This window comes from Nicotiana attenuata, unplaced genomic scaffold (assembly GCF_001879085.1).
Source record: "Nicotiana attenuata strain UT unplaced genomic scaffold, NIATTr2, whole genome shotgun sequence".
In the NCBI taxonomy this organism is placed as follows: Eukaryota; Viridiplantae; Streptophyta; class Magnoliopsida; order Solanales; family Solanaceae; genus Nicotiana; species Nicotiana attenuata.
Genome location: NW_017673971.1, coordinates 72,462 through 86,770, shown reverse-complemented (window position 1 = coordinate 86,770; position 14,309 = coordinate 72,462).

The following is a 14,309-nucleotide window of genomic DNA, read 5'->3' as shown; positions in this document are numbered from 1 at the left end:
TCTAATATTCTATCAATAAAATATATATTTTCTAAAATATGGTAGTTATTGGTGGTGATTGCTAACGGTGGTGCTTGTGAATGCCAATTATAGGCGGTGGTTTTGGTTGATGGTGGTGGTTCTGAGTAGTAGCTAGTGGTAATTGGTAGTGATGACGATTATGGTTGACAATGGTGGTGGTAGGTGATAATAATTAATAATGGTAGGTGGTGGTTGTGACAGAGAAAAGTTGTGGTAGTTTATAATGGTGGCCAAGGCCAACTATGGTTGTTGATAGGGATGGGTTGGTTAGTTGTGGAAATTGAGGTGAATGAGTTTGTGGTTGAGAATGATGGTGGTGGGGGTGGCAGGGATTCTGGGTGGTGGTTGACGATAATGGTGGTGGCTATGATTGAGGATGTGGACGTGGTGGTTGAGTATGGTGGTGGTAGGTGGCGATGATACTAGTTAATAATGGTAGGCGGTGGTAGCATTTAATAATGAATGTGGATATTAGCGTATTAATGAAATTAAGTCTTTGTTATAGATCTTAATCATACAGATGTATTAATACTCATTAAGTGGTTGTGATTTGTGAAGTAAAAAAACAAACAAACTTAATGATTAAAATTTAAAAGATTAAAATTCAGACTTTAAAAACAAATGCACTTGAATAATTAAGATTCAAACCTTCATTAAGATATGCGTTAGACATTGCTAGGCATTTGGACGTGAGAGCTATTTGATAGCATTAACCAAAAAAATTGAAGTCTATCAAAGTGAAGTAAGAAGAAAGGAAAAATAGAACTTTTATGTAGAGAAGTACGTATACGTTTTCGATGTATAACTTATCGTGATGGTTGCTGAAATTATCTTTTCCTTATTCTAATCTTGATGACATGCATGCAAGGGCGCGTGTAGCCCTTTAGCCGCAGGTTCATCTAAATTTATAACTTTTAATACGGAGCATAGATATATATGCAAAAATTTAATAAAATCTTCAGAAATATTAAATCTTAACCCATAATTTTAACAGTACAATGAGTTCAATGCTGAAAATGATTTTAAAGGTTGAATCTATTAAATTTAAGTTCTGATTTGCCTCCACACAGACACAGACACAGACACACACAGACACAGACACACACATGTGTTTACCCTCATAAACAGATAACAATTAAATTTGTAAGTGGTTTTAAGGATATGCGGATTAATTCGATACAAATGATAAACTGCGTTAGATTAAGTAAACAAAGGTGTAGTAACCTCAAACCACGTTATGAAGATGATTATAGCGTCAATGGAATATCCACCCCGATCAGGGCTCACAAAGACCAGCACTGATGAACCAGAATAAGAATAAAGAAAATAATAATATATTTCCTTGGAATGCGTGCGGTACAATGTGTCTAATGAATAATCAGACTCCCCTTTATATAATAGGGGAGTCTTACTCTAGGTATAATTCTATAAAAGGTAAAAATCTTCTGTTTAACCAATACCGGTTCTCCATCGATATATGCCGAGATCCACTCCGTGATATCCGGCCGGTCGCGGATATTACGGCCTTCTATTGGTTGTGCTCGGTTGCCTGACGATGTTCTTCGAAGTCTTTTAAGGTTTAGACCGATCCCGGATCATGGCTTCGATATTCTCGAGGGCGGGCATCATGCCTCCGGGCTCTGACTCGATGAGACCCTAATATCGATTCTCGTCCCTAGTCATCGTGTCTCAGGCTCGGTTTATCATATCGGAAGTCGGGGTATACCACGAGCTCGATTTTACCCGTATACAGATAGTCCCCTCGTTTCTCGGAGAGTAAGTTGACGAGAAACGACATGAGCTCCTCGATTCCTTCTTTGATACGCCGTGACAGAAATGACAGAAAACCCGAACATCTCGTCAGACATGTCATTATGACCTCAACTGCGTGTCAGCCGCCCGTTGGTTGTGCCTGGACGTGAAACGTCATGGAGCCCCTATAAATATTCCCTCCTTTTTTCATTTTTTACTTTACGTCCAAACTTCTACCCTCGTACTTTCAGGATTTCACTACCCCCTTTTTTTCTTATACTCTAGTAATTTCACCTTCGTTGCTCGAGATTCCTCAGTAAATTGCATGTTTTTATTCATTCTCTATCCAAACCAACACATCCGAGCTTTCAACTTTCAACCCTTTCTCTACCTTTTTCAAGCCTTTTCAGACATCAATGGCAAAAACCTCCAAATCTTTTCCCCAAAAGGGCGCTTCTACTTCCCAACCGACTCCCGAAATTAATGAGACCGTTCCCAATGTGGTCGACCTCGAGAGGTCTGCTGCTGACGTGGCTACCGATGAACCGGCCGCTGAACCCCCTTGAAGTTGTTCATTCATGGGGGTTGTTCGGTCACCGATGACTTCAAGGTTGAGAAGCCTTCTTCGGTACAGGGCCAATGTGAGGAGGCCTCGATATAAATTTGCTCAATCTCCGTAGAGGACCTCCCCATGGTCCGAAAAGACTACAACTGGGCCGACAAGACATAGTGGTCCCTAACTCCGATGAGGCCATTACCACCCATGTTGAGGGTTATCTGAGTGTTTACACTTATTTCCTGCCGAGTGGAGGCCGTTCCCCGAGAAGTGGAAAGTATCACGTAAGTATAACTCCCTTTAAGCGTCGATTTTATGTTTTATCTTCCCTTTTCTTATCGGTGTTTGCTATGGCGCAGCCCTTGCTCGAGTTCCAAACGCTATTCCTCGGCTTAAGGAGTGGGTTGAGGGTATTGTGTCGCAGATGTCCTACTCCGAGTGCTCGTGGCGCAAACTCTCGAAAGATCGTTGGGAGGCCCGTTCCCATGGTAAGATTCCCTTCCCGAGCAAGTCGTATTGGACTTCTTCTTCTAGCATTGCGTTCTTATTTCCTCTATTTTCTTTTTGCAGGTTTTCCTAAGACCGTCGAGCTTAGGCCTCCTGTCGGGGACGAGGACTTGCCTGTTGACTCCTCTGCTTTGGGGTAGCTAGGGGCTGCAACAGTAGAGAGGAAGCAGAAAAGAAAGAATCTGGTCTCCCCGAGCTCAGAGAAGAAAAAACCAAAAAGAAGACTGGCTCGTAAGCCAAAGGAGACATCCATCTCTCGAGCACCTGATTCGGACTTGATCTACCGGCTTAGGGATGATTCCGAAGAGGAAGAGCCTTTTGTGGCCCTCGACCCGTCGCCGCTCGAAGAGCAGGGGGTCATTGAATAAGAGACCCATGAGGTAGATCTCCCTCAGGCTAGGGAGGTCGATGAGAAGGCCCGACTTGAGACTTCCCGAGATTCAGGTAGTGCCCCGAAGGAGGCACACGGTGTGATAGATATTACTAGGTCTCCCTCGTTTACTGATTCCATGTTCAACGAGGCCCGAATGGTGAAAGAGCGACCCAACGAGGGGGCTCACAGAGCGGACGATCCCCTCCGCTGCTTTTTTGACGGTGTGGACTCCACCACCCTGGAAGATGTCACCAGGTTGGGTGACTTAGAGGTACCGAGGAAAAGTTCATCCTCGAAGGTTGGTCAGCCTAACTCAAGAGCGAGGCTGGTTAACCGGTTCCCCGCCCCGAGTATGGATCCTGGTAAGAAGCGATCAATTATTATCACCGTTTCGGAGGATGCCCAGGTTCTCTCCGCCCATGTCGGGATATCTAGTTACCTACGGTGCATGGTAGCCAAAGAAAACCAGGCAAAAATGAACAAGGTGGATGCACCATGCTTGTTCAACGAAGCGCAACAAGCGCTGAACCGGGTAAGGTGTTATCATACTCTTTCATCTTCGGACTCAGTTTTTAGAATTCTAATGCTTTTTCCTTTCCACATTTTGCAGACCTCAGTGCTTCACCACGAGACCTTTCTCCGGTACCGAGATGAGCTTAGCCAACTCGAGGCCGAAGTCAAAGAGCTTGCTGAGAAGAGGGACATGTATAAGCTTCTCAACGAGCAATGCGAAGGAGAAGTAAATGGCCGAGCCGAGTTGGACGCAGCTCAGAAAGAACATGGCAACCTGGTAGAACAAGTAAAGATTTTTGAAGTTAGTGATGACGATCTAGACACGGCGACTAAAGGTCAAAACCCGCAGGTCCAACAAAAGCTTGACCGAATCGACCAACTCCGAGCCGAGATGAATATGATTAAAGCTGAGGCTGAAGAGTGAAGAAGCAAGATGGATCGCTTGGCTTCGGAAAAGGAGACTGTCCGGGAGCAACTGGCCTCGGCGGTGGCTCAACTTCGAGCGGCGATGGAGAAAGCTGAGCCCGGTCCCAAAAAATCAAAGACCTCTAGTCTCAATTGGGCTCGGCTATTGCCAATCGGGATACCCTTGCCTAGGAGCATAAAGCAGCCAAGTCAGTGGCAGAAATAACCAGGGCCGATGTTGAGGATATGGTGGCCCAGTACAAAGACAATGTTGAGGCAACCCAGGACTGCCTGAAACACATCATTGAACACATGAAGTGGCAGTTCTGAAGGGAGGCCCTCAAGGAAGTTCATGCCCGGGGTTTTGACCTATCGGCCGAGATTGAAAATGTTAAGAGGCTCGAGGACAAGGAAGGCTCCGAGGATTCCGACAGATCCGAGGGCGGAAAATGAGTTTCGTCGAAGTTTGACATTTTGAGATAAAATATGGTCCAAGCTATAATACCCCGTATCTATGGACTAGTACTATACCACATGACCATGATAGTAAGGTGTATAAAGTATGTTAAAAGTGATTAGTATTTTATGTAAATTAGGATATTACTTAATTATATGAGTAATGGGTTAATTAATGGTTTTAGTGGAAAATTAACAAACTAATTATGAATTTGTGCCTAAGAAATTAGTGGAGATACCATCTCTATGTGGCAACAGATGGGAGTATTAATCAAGCCTAAAAGTGACTAGATGATTTATGTAGCTAGGTGGCATATTTAGGGGACTAGTTAGCAAAGTATCACATAAAGTGGGAACCACAATCCACTATGATAAAGAGACATCCATACCTCATTAAACGTGATATATATCAAATCTTAAACGGGAAGGAAGTCATTTTAGGGGCTGCTGTACATATACAATTCCTATAAGCATCATCTTAGGCAATTAGAAGCTCCTTACAATAGCATCATATGGCCAGCCTCTTTAAGGCAATTATCTTGCAATTTTCCTCTTGGTTTGGAGGTTTTGTTTGTAAAGGTGTTGGGAAGGCTTATCTCCAGCTTATCCTATCCCTTTTCTTCAAATAAATAAAGTAAGAATTCAACAATCCTTCTAGATAAATTTATCTTCAACTTGGAGAAATCCATTTTAAATTCTTGTTGAGGTAGAAATAAAGGTAATTGTTGTGTATTTGAGGAGGATTTGGTTGTGTTCAAGGGCTGGAATATAGTTATAGATATGCATATGTGTTGTTATCCTTGTTGTTTAAGGTAATATCATACTCTTCTCCATGTATTTGAGGTTATTTGGATCATAGTTTGGTTATTGATGAAGTGTTGTAGTTGTTGAATGGTTTTGAGTGGTCTCTTAAGGTATCTTATGGCTAAAAATTATGAAGTATAGTTGTTTGTGATGGTGGTTGTGTTGTAAGTAGAGGAGAAGAGCTAGTAGTGTTGAATTCCATTGTAGTATGATATGAAGCTTATGCACCCTAAGTGTTCGATAAAATGTCGCAGTGAATCCAATTCTTGGTTTATTGATTCGAATGTGATCCAAACCATCTATAGCATGTAGACTATCATTCGTAGAGCGTGCAGGAACTTGTGAGCTACCGTTGGCCAAGCAGTAATGGTATGTTAAGGCTATCCCTTCTTTCCTTTTGGCATGATCCATATGATACAAACGAAACGAGCAAACGCGCAACTTTCACAAATGATACTATTCTTAGAAGTAATAGGGGTGCCTATGTTCTTGATTCCCCATGTGTCCTTTTATTCTATCGTCTGTTCATGGGTCTTATTAAATATGGAAGTTGATAAGCTTTATTTCATGATATTAATCGAAGGCATATTGATCTTATGACATTCTGAGAGATCTTATTGACTTACTTCATTATGCATTACATTTATTGATAACTGTATATTGGCCCATTACCAAATGGCGTTATATACGCGTATATTATATGTATATGGGGTATGGGAAAGGTTACGGCATTATATACGCACCACCACTCGATCAGCTGGCATATGTTGATGTTTTGCCCACAGTGGCCGAGATGATATGATGAGATGCCCTCAGAGGCTTGATGATGTTATGTACGCATATACCTATGCATGCTATGACATTTGTACACATATGCATGGCATTATAAATGTTTCAGGATTCACATAGCTAGTCAGACTTACAGGTTGAGTCCTTTACTCTATGTTTCTTTCATTTCTATTGTATACGACTTTTTGATAACTATGGATCTTAACCTATCTTATGCTCTTTTTTGCTTAGTTTGGATAAAAAATGTGTAAAAGTATTCCCGATTGAGATTTATTCCATTGGTCATCTCACACCTGGTGTCTTGAGGTCCTTCATTTTGCTGCTCCTCCATTTTTTATTCCTTTTCTCTTTCTTGGGTTTTGTTAATTGAAGTTAGTAATTTTTTTTCAATTAGGTTGAGATTGAGGTTTGGTTGAATCGATTGATTAAATATTAGTTTCTAATTTGGTTCTTTGAAAATTCAAGGAATGATCTTCTGTATAGAACAGATTTGGAGAAGATAGTTGGGCTCTTTTTCATTTCCTCTTTTGTTTTGTTAGCCTCTGTTTGGATTGGGGACACCTTTTAGGAAGGTGTAATTGATTTCAGCTGATAGGGAACCATCAAACCCTCTTTCAGTACAGGAAAATTTACTAGTCTTGCTTGAATTTTCTATTTTTAGCCATGAAATGGACTATTTTAATTTCTCTATTGCACATTTTTCTCTTGTTCTCAATTCATCGTCAAATAAGTCATTGTGATTATGGTGGTGATTTTAATTTCTGTTCATGTATTGCAGCTGCCCATGGTACAGATTTGGGAAGAATATCAACGGCCAAGGAACGCCCCCCCCCCCCCCCTTCGATATAATTTTCCGAAATTCACAGAGAAACATCGTATCTCTGTACTTCAACTCCCTCATCCCTAACCCTAAGACCCGCCGCCCTGAATCCCTTGACCATCTCCGGCCGGCGGCAGGGCTCAAACCACCACCAAAATTCAACCAGGCAACCATCACCCCTCCCTGAGTCCTAATCCACCATTACTTCTCCCCAAATCCTAGCCAAATCGGACCAGGTTTGAATCTAAAATCGAAGGAAAAGAAAATCTTTCAAGTCTTCAAGTTCCTATGAACAATTGGGCTTGAAACGAGTATTGCTCGTTTGTTCTCAAAGAGAACATACGGTTAATACCAGTTTCGAGTTAAATCGAAGTCGCCTGAGGTTTATCAAGCCTGTCCGTGTGGCCATCGAGGTATTTTCTTTGTTCTTTCTCCTTCGTCTCCCTCGTCTGTTTCGTTCTTGAACCCACCTCCTTCTATTTCTTCTCTTCTCGTTCCTTTTAATGTTCAAGGTTATGGTTCTGAGTCCTTTTCCTCTTTAATTTAAGTTTGTTTTTTAAAGTTCAATGAAATAGGAATTAGTTAGTTAGTCGATTTAATTACTTTAAATGACTGTTTCCGAGCTTCTATAGTGAAATCTTTTTCTGCTGAAAATTCAAAGGTTGGTTTGTCTGAAAGATTCCAACTAAGTTCAGAATTTGAAAACTCAATTTGGGTTGTTAGTATACAGACTCATGGTTTGGGCTCGGTCTTGGGCTAATTCAACCTTGGGTCAACTTTGACCCATATCTGTTCTGGTTTCCGAAGGTAAACAATAGCTGTTTAAGGGGTAGTTTAGGGAATTGGGTAGGGGAATCTTTTGTAACTGCATTAGGAAGCTTCTAGGTAAGTGAGGAAGGGATTGGCTTGCAAAACTGTTTTTGAATTGGGGTTTGAACTGAATGAAGGAAATTTGGAGAAGGGATAAATGGCAAGTAATAAAATCTTTACTGCTGCCCTAACCCCTCTCTATAAAAGCCCCATTTCCTGAAATTTTTTAGGGATCAGATTGGAGAAAATTAAAAACGGCTGAAAAAATACTGAAAGGGTTTGAATAATTAGAAAAATACAAAGACAAATCACAGAATTACTGATACATTGAAGTTTTTTCTGCAATTCTTGGGGTTTTCAAGTTTGAAAGTAATCTCTGAGTCATTTTGGGCTTGAACTGGTGTTAAGAAGCTGGATTTGCTATTGTTGGACTGCTGAAGTGCATCTGCTTCTGCTGCTGATCTTCTCACCTTTTTCTTTTGCTCTAATTGCATCAGGTATTCTCTCGAAACTATGGTGGAAATGAAGCCTGATTAAATTTTTTGTGTAAAGATCTGTGAACCGAGCTGAAGTTTAATGAAAAACACTAGTTCCTATTGTAATTACTGCTCGATTATGCCATTTTATTGTTCATGCTTTTAGTCTAGTTTATTTTGGATATTTCATTCCTGGATGTACATTTGATTTAAATGTTGGGTGGACTTTGTTTGAATATAGGTGGTTCAGGAATATTTTAAACCTAGTATAATCTGTGTTAACTAAAGATTATGATTCCTAATTTAATTAGTTAATGATGGATGGTTTGGATGTATGTTTCATGGCTGTGGTTCGAATTACAAGTTTAGACCCTTCATGTTGTTGGTCTAGCAAGCTTGGTTGGGTTTATTTCCCACTGTTCATTTTAGATCCGTTCCTGTATAGCTTGAAATACAGTACAGTGGTTTTTAGAGTTGTCCTTCAGTTCTGCTTTTGCTCATGTACGTGCACCTTTAATCTTAAAAGGATTTTTTGAATGGGTTTTGAGCTTGATTTTTGACTTGAAACTTTCAGATTTAGATTAGCCCTTCACATTTAGTTTTCTTTGGCAAGTTTCGATGTCATGTGGTATGTTTAAATGTGCTATGCTTGAATCAGAATTTAATACGAGCTGGGGGGCCTTTGAGTTTTGTTAATTGGTGAATAATTTGTGTAAAGGTGTGTTATTGTAGCTAGGGATTGTATCTTCACTTTAGAACCTATGTTAGCATTAAAATGTGCTTTGCATTTGATTCAAAGATTATCAGTATTTGTTCAATTCCAGATTTTCTTGAATGATACAATTTGCTTCAAACATATTTGCTGAATCGTGTATTGGGCTGCCATCATTGGCCCAATTGCGATTGTCTTCCCCCTCCGCAATCAGGCCGCCAAGCTGGGCTTCGCATTGAGCCCAGTTATTTCACATGCTGAGCCTACAGCAAATGGGCAGTTGGTCGTTGGGTTCATAGCCCACCTGGGCCCCTTCAGTAACTCAATTTGATGTCATGTACTGTTAGCTTACGAATTATTAACACTGAGTTTAAAACTTTCGCCTTAGTGATTGGAAATTCTTCAGCCTATTAATTAGTTGGCAAGGTCCTTTAAATTAATCGAGGTGAGACGTGCCAAATAAAATCCTAAATGCATGGCCCTCATTAAATTCATTCTAAATCCTTAGAACTCGAGGTGTGCCATTTAGTTGAATTTTCCATGGCCCTCGCAAAGTTGAAGAATGCGTAGTTGCTTTAGGCGCGCTATTTTAAACAATTATTACTTTCCTAAACTCGGGTGTGTATTTATGTGACCCAAATTCAAATCTCAACAACGTTAGATAAAATGTATCGTGGACCGTGGGTGCATTTATGTGACGTGGTTCAAGGCGTGTTTTAGATAACGTTGAATCTTTCCTAAAAATAATTAAATAAAAGCAGTTATAAAGTTAAAATTGTACCATAGGCTAAAACGTGTATTAAAATCAAATAATAAGCCAGTTGTGCTAGTTTAAGCGACCGTGCTAGAACCACGGAATTCGAGGGTGCCTAACACCTTCCCTCGGGTTAACAGAATTCCTTATTCAGAATTTCTGGTTTGCAGACTTCAAAAGGAGAGTCAATCTTTTCCTCGATTCGGGATTCTGAAACCGGTGACTTGGGACACCATAAACTATCCCAAGTGGCGACTCTGAATAAATAAATAATCCCGTTTCGATTGTCACTTAAAGTAGAAAAACTCCTTTATTACCCTTGCGGGTGTAGGAAAAAAGGAGGTGTGACGCCTGTTATATCGAGGTGGGACCAAGCGAAACAATCTACGTTAGCTATAAGGAATTTAATGAGTTTTTTCCTGACCTCGGGATTTAACCCCATGCCCAGGTATACCTTACGATCGGGAAGGTGCTCGATCAATAAGACTTGCTCCAGCTCTTCAACCGTTGATTTGGTGGCGTCAGAATCTTTAGGGACTATGAAAGATCTGGGGACTCCGTAGTCGTCGTCCTCACCCGTCCCCTGCTTCTCTGGTTCAACTGGGGCCGATATCGGTGATTGCTATTTGATTTCCCCCTTGGCGACCGAACTCGAACCCTTTGATGTTGAAAGTGTGGATATCGGGATCACCTCGTTGACCGCGAACATCTTCTTTGCGATCAATTGCTCTCCGTAAATCGTTTTAATTCCTCCTGGTGTTAGGAATTTCAATGCCTGGTGTAGTCTCAAGGGTATCGCCCTCATGTTGTGAATCCACGGCCTCCCGAACAGAGCATTGTATCATATTTCCTTCGATCACGTAGAATTTTGTTTCCTGAATGGTTCCGGCGGTGTTCACCGGCAAGGTTATCTCCACTTTAGTGGTATCACAGTCCATGTTGAATCCGTTTAGAACTCGGACTGCAGGCACAATTTGGTCTTGTAGGCATAGCTGCTCTACAACCCTCGATCGGATTATATTGGCCGAGCTACCTGGATCAATTAATACATGCTTAACTCGAGATTTACTTATGGGTACAGATATTACCACTGTATCATTGTTTGGTTGCACGATGCCCTCAGTATCCTCATCTTTGAAGGATACAGTTCCCTCTCGCACGTAATCTCCAGTCCGTTTTCACTTGTGATGGACACCTTGGTACTCTTTAACATTGGTCCCTAGGGGACGTCAACCCCACCGATGATCATGTTAATGACGCGCAGAGGTTTCTCCTGCTCGATCTACTTATTGGAGTCTCTATTCCTGAAATGATTTTTGGTTTGATCGCTTAGGAACTCTCGGTGGTGTCCGTTGTTGAATAACCTTGCTACTTCCTCTCTCAACTGTCGGCAATCTTCAGTTCTGTGGCCGTGAGTGCCATGATACTTACAGATTAGGTTGGGGTCTCTTTGGGCAGTATCAGAGTGTAAAGGTCGAGGCTACTTGGTGTCTTTGAGGCGTCCAATGGCAGATACAATGGCAGCAACATCGACATTGAAGTTGTACTCCGATAACCACGGTTCTTCCTTAGGCCCGATGGGCCTGTCGAAACCGTATTTTCTCATGAGTCCCCAGTTATTTTGACCTGGGTCGTTTCTCCTTTCAGTTCTCACAGGGTTTCGTCCACACCCATTACCCTTACGATCACCGTTGTACGATTGATATCGATCTCTACTTGACCTTGGTTCACGATCAATGTCTCTTTTGGACCTGTCACTAGCTCGGACAGGATAAACAGACCCGAATGGGGCCCCAAGATGATCATCTTCGACCCTAATTTTTGATTGATACCGGTTATGCACATCGGCCCAAGTTACAGCCGGATATTCTACCAGATTTTGCTTCAACTGCTGCGAAACCAACGAGCTTCGAGTATTGAGTCCTTGGGTGAAAGCATGAACGGCCCAATCGTCCTCCACTGGCAGCAGGTCCATCTGTTCCATTTGAAACCTTGACACGAACTCCTTGAGCATCTCGTTATCTCTTTGCTTTACCTTAAAAAGGTCCGACTTTGTCACGACCCAAAATCCCTTTGAAGGAGTCGTGATGGCACCTAGTCTCTAAAACTAGGTAAGCCTAACGTTTACAGAAATAACGACAATATTTTCTAACATCGAACAATTTCGAAATAGAAATCTCTGTACAATTTACAATCCCAAAACTGGTAGTACAAGTCATAAGCCTTTCTAGGAGTAGTTATACATAATGGATACATCACTGTTCCGGAATAAAAGGAAATAAATACAATAGAAGGTGACTTCGGTGCCTGCGAACGCCCAGTAGGTGTACCTTGAAGTCTCCAGCCACACCAAGCATAAGTCTCAAAACCAACCCGATCCAAAGTACCCGGTTCTACACAAAAAGATGTACAGAAGTGTAGTATGAGTACACCACGGTGGTACCCAGTAAGTATCAAGCCTAACCTCGACAGAGTAGTGACGAGGCCATGTCAAGACACAACCGAATATATAACCTGCAGGATATGACTTAAATCTAACAAGAGAGGACTATCAGAGTAATACCTATAGCAGAAGGATATCAAATTGCAAATAGTAGTAACGATAAGAGGAAAACACGAATGACAATGAGAATTAACCAAGTAACTAAACAACAACATAGTTGGGGTCCGAATGAAGCATAAATGAGTTCAAGTAGGGAAAACAATGTTAACTCAACCAATTGAATCGTTTCTAATACACAATTCCAACAATCCCAATCCTCGTAATCTCATAACATAATCACAACTTCCAAACCATTAACACACATGGCACCTTGTGCCCACATATTTCCATCTCACTTTGCACGGCAAAATCCACGGGGCTACTCAGTACATAATATCCGTGTCACATGCTAATTAAGGTGTCCAAGAGATTTTTACTTATATATCATAAAGTAATAGTACAATTTCTAGACCAAGTAGGAAATTAGTGAGAAAGATGAGTTTATTTTAGAAATCATTTGAGTGAAGAAGAATAACATTCCCAAATAAAATACAACAACGAATAAGCTATTGAATTTAACATAGGATTTATTAAATTGAGACATCTTAAAAATTCCTTTTTAAGTGAAACAAAAACCTCAGACAGGTTAAGGATATTAAGTTGAGAAATTCATTGAAGTAAAATGTAACAACTATTAGAAATAGTTAATACCAAAATATACGGCGAGTCATAACCTAGAAGTCACACAAGGCAGCATGATATTAATTCTTTTATTTTAAATCACTATATTGCTAACAGCTAAGCAGGGCAGGAGTTAATGACTCAACGTAGTAAATTTACTTTGAAAATCAATTCACCAGAATAATAGTATTAGGAAAAGAGCTCAGGAAATGGCGGTAAGGCAATAAGTCAATGACAATAACTTGATCCTCAAAACACAGTGAAAACCAGGAATACAGATTATCAGAGTCTCGTACGAATGAACTGAAGCCAATACAGTAAAACAGGGGATACCAAAATATAAGATATGTTGTGGCGCGCAACCTGATCCCACCATATAATATCAATATCATAAGTCATCCTTATTCCACCATGTCAATTCACTCTTATTTCACCTGTTGTGGCGTGTAACTCGATCCTACCGTACAATATCAATATCATAATAATAAACATAATATGTTACTGCGTGCAACCCGATCCCACCATATAATATCAATATCATAATTCACCCTTGTTTCACCATAACAATCCAACTTTATTTCACCTGTTTGCGGCGTGCAACCCAATCCTACCGTACAATAACAATATCACAACATGAATATCCTCCCTTATTCCACCACCTCCCTTATTTCACCTGTTGCGGCGTGCAACCCGATCCCCCGTACAATAACTTAAATCAACAACAACAATTCAATAACTAAATTTACCAGAATCTCTACAATCAAGGGTATGAGTACACGGCAGTAAGGGAACCACGTTAAATCAAAGGAATACAACAACCATTACAAAATGACAAGACATGTAAGACACGCGATAACTAAGAAAACAATCACGACAATTTGGACATGTAGCAGATATGCACATAGTCATAGAAGAACTCAACAATTAAGAGGTAACAAGACAATAAGGAAGGCAATGACTTCAACCAAGGCATATAAGGGCCAAATAATGAGTAAGAGGTAAATAAGTGCTTACAACATCATATAGAGCATGTAAGTCTAACATCGAGATACCACATGTTATGACAATTTAATCAAAAGCAAGGAACGAGACTAGACAATCTAAACCGGTCAATACCACGTATAGGCTGTGTACCCACTCGTCACCTTGCGTACACGACTTTCACATAACAAGATAATACGCTTAACTTAATTCCTAAGAGGTGGTTTCTCCCCCCCACAAAGTTAGACAAGATATTTACCTCAATTCGGCCAACTCAATACTCAATTTAGCTTTTTCTTTACCAATTCACCGTCGCTCGGCCAAATCTAGCCAAAGAAGACATAAACACATCAAACAATGCAAAAGAAAATAATTTCAATTAACAAAGTTATGATCCTTATACAATTTGTAAAAAGT